Here is a 12,279-nt window from a genome sequence, read left to right as displayed (position 1 = left end):
CTTCTGAAAGTCCAAATACACCACATCCACTGGTTCTTCCTTATCTATTTTACCAGTTACATCCTCAAAAAATTCCAATAGATTAGTCAAGCATGATTTACCTTTTGTAAATCCATGTTGACTTTTTCCGATCCTGTCACTGCTTACCAAGTGCTCTGCTATTACATCTTTTATAATAGATTCTAGCATTTTCCCCACTACCGATGTCAGGCTTACCGGTCTATAATTCCCCGCTTTTTCTCTACCACCTTTTTTGAATAGTGGGGTAGCATTAGCTATCCTCCAATCCATGGGTACTGTTCCAGACTCTATCGAGTTCTGGAAGATGACCAGCAATGCATCTACTATTTCTAGGGCCACTTCCTTAAGTGCCCTGGGATGTAGATTATCAGGCCCTGGGAATTTATCGGCCTTCAGTCCCATCAATTTTCCTAACACCATTTCCCTACAAATACTGATTTCTTTCAGTTCCACCCTTTTATCAGGCCCTATGTTCCCCGGCATCTCTGGGAGGTTATTTGTGTCCTCCTTTGTGAAGACAGAACCAAAGTATGAATTTAGTTGGTCTGCCATTTCTTTGTTTCCCATTATAAATTCCATTGATTCTGACTGCAAGGGACCTACGCTTGACTTCACCAATCTTTTTCTCTTCACATATCTATAAAAGCTTTTACAGTCAGTTTTTATGTCCTTCTAGGTGGAAGAAGTCACGCGTTTGGGAGGTGTTGCCAAAGAAGCCTTGTTGAGTTGCTGCAGTGCATCTTGTAGATGGTACACATTCCAGCCACGGTACGCAGGTGGTGGAGGGATTTATTGTTAAGGTGGTGGAAGGAGTGCCAATCAAGCAGGCTGATACGTCCTGGACGGTGTTGAGCTTCTTTAGTGTTGTTGGAGCTGCACACATCCAGGCAAGTGGAGAGTATTCCATCACACTCCTTACGTGTGCCTTGTAGACGGTGGAAAGGCTTTGGGGAGTCAGGAGGTGAGACACTCACCGCAGAATACCCTGCCTCTGACCTGCTCTTGTTGCCACAGTATTTATGTGGCTGATCCAGTTAAGATTCTGTTCAATGGTGACCACCAGGTTGTCGATGGTGGGGGCTTCGGCGATGGAAACGCCATATATATATAAATGCAAATCTAGATAGAGTGGATAGGAGGGTTCTATTTCCTTGGCAGAGTGGTCAATAACCAGGTGGCATAGATTGAAAGTAATTGGCATAAGGGTCAGAGGGGAGTTGAGGGGAACTTTTTTCACCCAGAGGGCGGTGGGGGCCTGGAACTGACTGCCTGAAAGGGCGGTTGAGACAGAAACCGTCGTTGCATTTAAAAATTGCTTCGCTGTGCACTTGAACTGCCGTAACCAGCAAGGTCACGGGCAAAGAGCTGGAAAATTGAATAAGGTTGGATAGCTCTTTTTCGGCCGGCTCGGGCACGATGGATCGAATGGGATCCCTCTGTGCCGTAAATTTATATGATCCTATGATAAGCACAGGCTGGAAGTGGAAAAAGCCAGACAGAGAAACACAAAGATTACTAGAAATAGTCAGCCCATGCAAGGCGAACCGAGCGACAGAAATAACACTGGGAGGTTATTGTCATTGGGCAGAAGGAGTTTGAAGCACTGTGCTCCATCACTGGCACAGCAGTAATACACTGCCGTATGGCCAGGACCGGCAGTCGGTATTTTCAGATGGCCCGTTTTCAGGTCGGGCCTCAGGGCCTCGAAGCCCGTCCTGAATCCTTCCTCGAAAGTGGCTTTATTCCCAAAGTTGTCCATCACCACAAGCTGAAGACCTTCTCCTCGGTACTGGCGGTACCAGAGTATCGTGACATACTCGGTGTTGTTCTGATAACAGGCGAACGCTGCGCTGTCCCCTCGTCCCACCGTCAGTTCTCTGGGAAATTGAGACACTACAGCACACCGGCAACAGTCTGAAGCGGGAAACACGATTCAGAACTCAGGTAAAGCAGCAATATCACGAGAATTCAGATTCAATACATAACCAGTGCATCGCAATGTATTTGCATGATGTTCGGAATCATATAGCACTTAATTATAATTGTTCATCAGCTATCACACAAGGTAGGAATCAGCCACCCAATGTCAACCGTAAATCAAGTGAAAGACACAACAGAAAATCCCGAAATTGTTCCGCCGGTACTTCTCGAAATCGGAGCATTGCTGGGCGTAGAATGATACATCACAGGAGGAGGCCATTCGGTCCATTGAAAGAACGGCACTCAGCTTAAATGATGATGCAGATTGTCATTAGTGGAATTTGCAATCATTAATGCTGCACCTCTTGTTCAAGGAATTACTTCTAATTTTACACTAATTAAACCAATTGCTTAACCAATAGAAAAGACTGATATACTTACATGGACAATGCAGAATAAAGGCACAGAGTGTAACAATCGATCTCATTTTCACTTTCCATTCACACACATATAGTTACAGGACCGAAATATAAAGCGTGAATGTTGAAGTCTGCAACAAGTCACGTTTCAAATGAAGGGCGCTGGGAGGAAATTACGTCAAATCATTCGCAGCCAATAATACTTAACACCAGATGTAGAGGGAATTTAATACAGAGAAGTGTGAGGGGATGTATTTTGGCAGAAGGAACACGGAGAGGCAATATACACTTCATGGCAGAGTTTTAAAAAGTGTGCAGGGACAGAGGGTCCTGGGAGTTAATTTGCATAGGTTCCTGAAGAGGCTTAATATATCGTGAGAGTGTTTAGCAATGCATATGGGAGTTTGATCTTCATAAATAGAGGTATTGAGTACAAACGTAGAGAAGTTATGCGGAATCTTTATAAAGCGCTGGTTAGGCCTCAATTGAAGCATTGCGTCCAGTTCTGTTCACCACTCTTTAGGAAGGATGTGAAGGCCCTTGAGAGGGTGCCCAGGAGATTTCCCAGAATAGTTCCGGGGATGGGGGATCTTAGCTACAAGGACAGGTTGAGAAGCTGTATTTGTTTCCATTAGGGCAAAGGAGGTTTAGGGGTGATTTGAGAGAGGTGTACAAGATTATGACGGGTTTGGATAGGTTAGATGGGAAAAGGCTGTTGGCACTAGTTGACTATGCAAGGACTAGGGGAAACTGACTCAAGGTTTTGGGCAAGCAATACAGGGGGGATGTGAGGAAAAACTTTTTTATGCAGCGAGTGGTGAGGACCTGGACCTCGCTGCCGACGGAAGTGCTGGAAGCGGAGACACTCAATGTTTTCAAGGGGAGACTGGATAGGCACTTGAGGGAAATAAAACTTGCAGGCCTACGGGGATAGAGCAGGGCAATGGGACTGACTGGATTGCTCTGCAGAGGGCCGTTACGGACTTGATGGGCCGAATGTTCTCCTTCTATGCCGTTATGACTCTATGACTCAATGATGTTATATCTGTGAATACGTTCGTCAGGGAAATATCAGTGTGAGAATCGGGTAATTTCCTCGTTACATCGAATCCCAACGATCTTACAGCACACAAACAGGCCATTCGGCCCAACAGGTCTATGCCGGCGTTTATGCTCCACACCTGAGTTCATTCACCCCTTATCATCTAACGCTCTCAGCAGGTCATTCTATTCCTTCCTCCCTCGTGTACTTATTTAGATTTCGCTAAAATGCATGTATGCTATCCGCCGCCACTGCTACACCTGGTAGCAAGTTCCACATTCTAACTGCTCTCTGAGTAAAGAAGTTACTCCTGAAATCGCTGCTGGATTTATTGCTGACTATATTACTTTTATGGCCCCTATTTTTAGACAAATTCAGAAGTGGATCATTTTCTCCACGTCTACACTCTCAAATCGTATTATATTGTTAATGATCATGATAATGTGATTAATCTATTCTTAGGATGTGGGCATCGCTGGCAAGGCCAGCATTTATTGCCCATCCCTACTTGCCCTTGATGTTGGTGGTGAGCCGCCTTCTTTAACTGCTGCAGTCTGTATGGTGAAGGTGCTCACAAGGTGCTCTTCGGGAGGCAGTTCCAAGATTTTGACCCAGCGACGATGAAGGAACGGCCGATTTATCTCCAAGTCAGGATGGTGCGTGACTTGAAGGGGAACATGGAGGTGATGGCGTTCCCCAGGCGCCTGCTAGGTGCTGGAGGTCGTGGCCTATGGGAGCTTTTTAAAATAACTGAATTAAATTTCACAAACTGCCGTGGCGGCATTTGAACTCCAGATTATTGGTGAAAGACTGCTAGAATATTACAGTTGTAATACAACCAGTACACCATCGTACGCCAGACAAGATATTTGCTGGCACAGTGATATTCTTGAAGCTATTAATAAAGATGTGGAGGCGAGGTTCAACATATGCAACTGAAAACTAGAACAATGTTTATATATAATATACGATAGCAAAATACTGCAGATGCTGGAAATCCGAAATAACAACAGAAAATGCTGGAAAGAGATATATAATGTGTTTGAGGGGCAACAAGCTTTATGGGGCATGGTTTTGAGGGATCAGAAGAGGTCAATGACGGAAGCTTGGGATAATCCCAACGAGTTCGTTCTTTTCCTTCTTTCTTTCTTTCTTTCTTTCTTTCTCTCTTTCACTCTTGCTTTCAATTTTCCTTTCTTTCACTCTTTCTATCTTTCACTGTTACTTTCATTCTTTTGTTCACTCTGCCTTCCTTCCTTTCTTTCTTTCTATTTTTCACGCTTTCTTTCTTTCTTTCACTCTTTCTTTCTTTCCTTCTTTCACTCTTTCATTCTTTCGTCCATTCTTTCTTTCTTTCTCTTTCTTTCTTTCCTTCTATCTTTCTTTCTTTCACTCTTTCTTTCTTTCGTCCATTCTTTCTTTCTTTCTCTTTCTTTCTTTCCTTCTTCCTTTCTTTCCTTCTTTCTTTCTTTCACTCTTTCCTTCTTTCGTCCATTCTTTCTTTCTTTCATTCTTTCTTCCATTCTATCTTTCTTTCGTTCTGTCTTTCACTATTTCTTTCACTCTTTTTTTCTTTCACTCTTTTGTTTTCTCTATTTCTTTCTTTCACTCTTTCATTCTTCCGTCCATTCCTTCTTTCATCCATTCTTTGTTTCTTTCTTTCGGCCATTATTTCTTTATTGATCTCACTCTTTCATTCTTTCTTTCTTTTTTTCTGTCTTTCTTTCACTCTTTCTTACTTTCACGCTTTCTTTCTTTCTTCCTTTCTTTCTCTCTTCCTTTCTTTCTCTCTTTCTTTCTGTCTTTCTTTCTTTCTTTCAGTCTTTCTTTCCTTCCTTCTATCTTCCTTTCCTTCCTTATCGCTTTTGCTCTCTTTCTTTCTTCCTTTCTTTTTTCGTTCCTTCGTCCTTCTTTTATTTCTTTCCAGAAACAGAGAGACAGAAACACTGAAAATGAATTTCCCTGGGGAAAGACGGAAACACATGCATGATGGTAATGCACTCGCACAAAACAAACCGTTTCTGATGGCTTCAGGCAGGGTTGTGCGTCTATATTATTTCAGGGGGTGGAAAGCTGAGACAAGCTGACAAAATCTTATACCACATGTTCATCGTGACACTAGTGAACGTCTCGGTCAACTCGTTGGATCCTCCACTATTTGTGCAATATTAAAGCTTAAATGTGGCTCCAGTTTCTGAGAGTTTTTATAGCGCCTTGGATATGTCCCAGTATGTGAATCGCAAGCACTTATGGGGCCGTTCATTTTAGGAGGGGCGGATTAGCAATGGAGAAAAGGCTGTTGTAATTCACTAAGTTGTGACTGAGGATATCGGACTACATTTACGAAAACAGAATGGACAATTGAGCGCTTTTCCAATAGAAAAAGAGAAGGTTTGAGTGATTAGCCTATAGAGATCTTCATAATTATGAAGGGATTAAGTAGCAGTGGATTGGTTTCAATAGTTAACCAGATGATAAAGAATGGGAAAACAATTAAGAGAGTAATGAAATATTTAAGGAGAGGTCAAACTTTATGGGATAATATTCTGGGATGTTAGAATCGATCTATCTGGCTATCTATGATCCTATCTGTTTCTGTCTGTCTGTCTCTCTATCTCTCGGTCTACCCATTTGTCTATTTAAGCATTCATTCCATAGAATTATGAGGGGCCTCGGTTCAAGTCCCATCCAGACACTTGAGCACAAAAGTCTAGTCTGGCACTCCAGTGCAGTGATGAGGAAGTGCTGCACTGCCGGAGCTGCCATCTATTGCATGAGACATTACACAGAGGATTGACCTTAAAGATCCCAAGACACTATTTTGAAGAGCAGGTGAGTTATCCCCGGTTCCCTGGCTTATGTTTATCCCGAAATCAACTTAAGAATAACAGATTATCTGGTCGTGATCACATTGCTGTTTGTGGGAGCTTGCTGTGCGAATATTTGGCTGCCGTGTTTCCTACATTAAAACAGGGACTACACTTAAAAAAACACTCATTTGTTGTAAAGCGCTTTGAGGCGTCCAATGGTCGTGAAAAAGCTATATTGTTTATTCGTTTATGGGATGTGGATCTCTGGCAAGGCCAGCATTTATTGCTCATCTTAATTGACCTTGAGAAACTGGTGATGATGCACCTTCTTGAACCGCTGCAGTCCATGTGGAGCAGATAATGCACAGTGCTTTTATGTCGGTAGTTCCAAAATTTTGATGCATCGACGATGAAGAATCGGCGATATACTTCCAATTCAGGATGGTGTGTGAATTGGAGGGGAACTTTGAGGTGCTGGTGTTCCCATGCGCCTGCTGCCCTTGTCCTTCTAGGTGGAAGAGTTTGCGGGTTTGGGAGGTGCTACCAAAGAAGCCTTGGCATGTTGCTGCAGTGCATCTTGTTAAAGGTACACACTGCAGCCACGGTACGCCTGTGGTGGAGGGAATAAATGTTTAAGGTGGTGGACGGAGTGCCAATCAAACGGGCTGCTTTGTCCTGGATGGTGTCGAGCTTCTTGAGTGTTGTTGGAGCTGCAGTGATCCAGGCAAGTGGTGACTATTCCATCACGCTCCTTACTTGTGCCTTGTAGATGGTGGGATGGCTTTGGGGAGTCAGGAGTTCAGACATTCGCTGCAGATTACCCAGCCTCTGACCTGCTGTTGTTGGCACAATACTTATGTGGCTGGTCGAGTTAAGGTTCTGGTCAATGGTCTCCCCCAGGATGTTGAAGGTGGTGGATTCGGTGATGGTGAAGCCGTATATATAAGTGCAAATCTTTCTTTCTTTCTTTAATTATACATAGAGTGGATAGGACGGACCTATTTCCTTTGTCAGAGAGGTCAATAACCAGGTGGCATAGATTGAAAGTAATTGGCATAAGCATTAGAGGGGTTTTGAAGAGATTTTTTTTCACCCAGAGTGCGGTGTGGGTCTGGAACTCACTGTCTGAAAAGGTGGTAGAGACAGAAATGCTAATTGTATTTGAAAAGTGTTTGGCTATGCACTTGTAGTGCCGTAACCTGCAAGGCTACGGACCAAGAGCTGGAAAATGGGATAAGGCTGGATAGCTTGTTTTCGGCCGGCACGGACACGATGGGCCGAATAGCCTCCTTCTGTGACGTAAATTTATATGATCCTATGACAAGCACAGGCTGGAAGCGGAAACAGACCGTCATAGAAACACAAAGATTACTAGAAATAATCTGCGCATGGGAGGACTACCGAGTGACAGAAATAACACTGGGAGGTTAGTGTCATTGTGCGGAAGGGTTTTGAAGCACTGTGCTCCATCAATTGCACTGCAATAATACACTGCCGTATGGCTGGTACCGGCAGTCGGTATTTTCAGATGGCACGTTTTCAGGTCGGGTCTCAGGACCTCGAAACCCATCCTGAATCCTTCCTCGAAAGTTGCTTTGCTCCCAGACACGTCCATTACCACAAGCTGGAGACCTTCTCCTCGGTACTGGTGGTACCAGAGCATCGTGACATACTCGGTGTCGTTCTGATAACAGGCGAACGCTGCGCTGTCCCCTCCTCCCACCGTCAGTTCTCTGGGAAATTGAGACACTAAAGCACTCCGGCAACTGTCTGAAGCGGGAAGCAAGATTCAGGACTCAATTAAAGTAGCAATATCACGAGAATTCAGGTTCAATACATCTCCAGTGCATTGAAATGTATTTGCATGATTTTCGGAATCATATAGCAAGTAATTATAATTGTTCATCAGCTATCACACAAGGTAGAAACACGCCATTCCATTTCTACAATAAACCAAGCGAAAGACACAGCAGAAAATCCCGAAATGTTTCCGCCGGTACTTCCCGAAATGGCAGCATTCCTGGGCATAAAATGATAGAAGGAGGCCAATCGGCCCATTGTGACTTTGCCGGCTCTTTGAAAGAGCTTTCCAATTAATCCCGTTCCGCTGCACCTCCCACATAGCCCAGCGAATGTTTCCTTTTTAAGTAGAGGTCTAATTTCCATCCGGAAAATTTACTGTTGTCAAATGGTGTAAATATAACTGAGGTTAAAAATAAACATCTATCACTGTTAGAATACTGAAGTATAAAAAAGAACGGCACTCAGCTTAAATGATGATGCAGCTTGTCATTAGTGGAATTTGTAATCGTTAATGCTGCACTTCTTGTTCAAGGAATTACTTTTAATTTTACACCCAGTAAACCAATTGCTTAACCAGTAGAAAAGACTGATATACTTACATGGACAATGCATGATAAAGGCACAGAGTGTAGCAATCGATCTCATTTTAGTTTTCCATACACACATATATAGTTACAGGATCGAAATATAAAGCGCAAATGTTGAAGTCTGCATCAAGTCACGTTTCAAATGAAGGGCGCTGGGAGGAAATTGCGTCATAGCATTCTCAACCAATAATACTTAACACCGGGTGTAGAATGAATTTAATACAGAAAAGTGTGAGGTGATGCATTTTGACAGAAGGAACACGGAGAGGCAATATACACTTCATGGCACAGTTTTAAAAGGTGTGCAGAGACAGCGGGACCTGGGAGTTAATGTGCATAGATCCCTGAAGGGGCGGGATATATTGTGAGAGTGATTAGCAATGCATATGGGAGTTTAGTCTTCATAAATAGAGGTATTGATTAGAAACATAGAGAAGTTATGCTGAATCTTTATAAGCGCTGATTAGGCCACAAGTGAAATATTGCGTGCAGTTCTGGTCAGCGCTCAAGGTTATGAATTCCCTGGGTGCCAAGGAGATTTACCAGAATGGTTCCGGGGATGGGGGATCTTTGCTACAAGGACAGTTTGAGAAGCTGTATTTAGTTTCATTAGAGCAAAGGAGGTTGAGGGGAGATTTGATAGAGGTGTACAAGATTATGACGGGTTTGGGGAGGCTAGTCGGGGAAAGGCTGTTCCCACTAGTTGGTTGTGCAAGGACTAGGGGAAACTGACTCAAGGTTTTGGGCAAGCGATACAGGGGGGTTGTGAGGAAAAACTTTTTTACGCAGCGAGTGGTGAGGACCTGGATCTCGCTGCCGACGGAAGTGGTGGAAGCGGAGACACTCAGGCCTAGAAATTCAGTTGGCTGCACCAGGCGTTAGCGCCTTAGGAGGAGCAGATCTCGAGCGCTAGGCGCTTAGCGCCCGGGCGCATCACGATCTGCGCCTCGCCCCAACATCAGTAGGCATTTAGCGCTGGCGCAAAGTCTTTGCGCGTGCTCAGCTGTGCGCGCAGATCATGGCGTCATTTTGTCGTGCAACGCCCTTTGTGCGCCTGGAACCGGAACTTCACTCGTGCCGCCCCATTGTGCGCCGGGCGGCCCTAACGACTGTGAAGTGGAACGGTACACAGCCGAGGCGGGCCGCGGGGAGCGCAAATTAAAGGGCACTTACCCTGCACTATAAAGGGTAGCCATTTTGCAGCATGCAGTCTTGTGCAACGGATTTTTGGAGAGAGACCAAGGAAGAGAGCTTACTGCTTTGGCCCAACACTAGGACAGGTCTTTTTGGCTTCAGGCCAGAGCTTTGCAATTATCTTTGCCTTCATTGAGATCTCAGTGTTTGCCAGCATATTATGGGGGCTGCATTGGGTGCCAACGCTGAGTTTCAGCCTTATGTCGGAAGGGCTTACAGACGCCATGAGAGAGTGGCAGCCCTGGCTAGATGCAGAGGGGGCAACAGGCGTCGCCAAGTGAGGCCTTACCCACCCAGGGTATACTGCCAGCAGTTCTCCTATCTCAACATGTCTGCCGCGCAGTGTGTTAGGAGGCTGCGATTCAGAAGGGAGGTGGTTGCAGACATCTGCCAGCTGCTTCACAGAGATCTGCGTCCACAGCTGATGTGCAGGACGTCTCTGTCGGTGGCAGTGAAGGTGACAGTGGCTCTCAACTTCTATGCCACCGGCTCCTTCCAATCCACTGCTGGGGACATCGCTAACATCTCCCAGTTTGCCGTGCATTGCTGCATCCACCAGGTGACCAATGCCCTTTTCAGAAGGAGACGTCAATTCATCTCCTTCCCCATGACCCTGGACAAGCAGCAGCAGCGTGCAGTGGGATTTGCAAGAATAGCGGGCTTCCCCATGGTGCAGGGCGCCATTGACTGCACGCATGTGGCTTTGCGGGCACCTCTGGAGCATGCCGAGGATTACCGCAACCGGAAGGGCTACCATTCCCTCAACGTACAGCTGGTGTGTGACCACAGGCAGCACATCCTAGCTGTCAATGCCCGCTTTCCAGACAGCAGCCACGATGCCTTTATCCTGCGACAGACAACTGTGGCTGACATGTTCCAGGCACAGCTTCACCCAAGAGGATGGCTTATCGGGGACAAAGGCTATCCTTTGTGTACCTGGCTCATGACCCCGCTCCGCGCGCCCATGACCCTGCTGAAGAGGCATACAACGAGAGCCATCAACCGACCAGGAACCTCATCGAACAAACAATCGGCGTCCTGAAGCAACGGTTCCACTTTCTAGATCGCTCCGGGGGTGCCCTCCAGTATTTGCAGGAGCGAGTCTCCCAATTCGTCGTCGTTTGCTGCATGCTGCACAACCTGGCTATCCGCAGGACTCAGGCACTGCCACCTCACGTTGGACCACCACCTCAGGAGGAGGAGCAGGAGGAGCATGAGGAGGAGGAGGACGAGGAGTACCAGCCCAGGAGGGAGGCAGAAGGTCCAAGGGCCGCCCGTCAGCGGCTTATTGAACGTCACTTCTAGGCCCCCTGTCAGGGAATGGCTTGTGCCAATGAAAGAACATGATTGCAGCTGCTCCGCAAGCCCTCAGCCGGTTAAGGCAACAAACACTTCAAAGATCAAACATGGGCAATGCGAATAAATAAAATGGTTTATTGTACAAACTCAGGGCCCTTCCCACATGAAAACCAATAACACATGAAACCCCCAAAAAACACTCACACACATGACCCACTCCCACAACCTGGGGAGGATTAACAAAAGATGTCAACAAAAATGGCCGCATCCTCGGCCTTCAAAAAACAAACATACCAAAAAACACAACATTTGGACACACCCTCTACTTTGTGTCCCGCGAGGGCGATGCCTTCTGCAAACTTTGCCGGACCCTGGACGCCCTGCTGCTCCTCCTCAAAGTGAGGCCAGTGGCTGCTGCAAGGCTGGGGGATGGCTCCTGAGGGGCACATGTCATGACGGCAGATGCACTTGGGGGTCGGCCTAGACGAGGTCTGGCCCTCGAGGGGCCGGCTGGTGAATGCTGCAGCTGTGGCTGGCCAGCATCAGTCGCTGCAGCAGCTCGTGGCAGCTCCACTGGGGGAGTGGCAGTGGCGGCTGGAGCAATGGGGGCTAGCTGGCGGATGGCAGGTGCTCGCTGGTCGCCTGGGACACTGGCACTCGGCCGGGCCAACGCTGCAGCATGCACAGCAATCTGCCGAGGGACAGACCGCTGTGCTGCTGCAGCGTGCCTGGTGCCCTGGCGATGCCGGGCTGACACAGCGAGTGTGGCAGCAGTGAGTGCCCATGTTGCCCTGTTCTGTGACCGCATCAGAGCAGCCAGTGACTGCACGGCACCACTGATCACCTGGCCAGTCACTCCCACAGAGGCCCCGAATTCGGTGACACTCCGAGACAGGGACTGCATGGCCTCAGGCATCCGTCCTACTACCCCCACGAGCTCCGTGTGCCGGCGCTCCGAGTCCGCGGACATGTCATCGAGGCGACACATCTCCTCGGCGTTGACCGTCCCCGGACTGGAGGCCGGACTCTCCCGCTGGGGAGAAGGCCGCCGAACTGCCCGACCCTTCCTGCGTTGCTGGACGCCGCTGGGCCCAGCAATTGGACTCCCCTCCAACCCTTCCCCCACGCTCCCCTCCAGGGAAGACTTCTCCCCTACAGTGGCATGGCTTGCCGCGGCTGAGGGT

This window comes from Somniosus microcephalus, unplaced genomic scaffold, assembly GCF_052327205.1.
Source record: "Somniosus microcephalus isolate GS21.2 unplaced genomic scaffold, FLI_Smic_1.0 unresolved_chr3, whole genome shotgun sequence".
Taxonomy (NCBI): domain Eukaryota; kingdom Metazoa; phylum Chordata; class Chondrichthyes; order Squaliformes; family Somniosidae; genus Somniosus; species Somniosus microcephalus.
The sequence above is the reverse complement of the archived record's forward strand: the minus strand, read 5'-3'. Positions refer to the sequence as shown.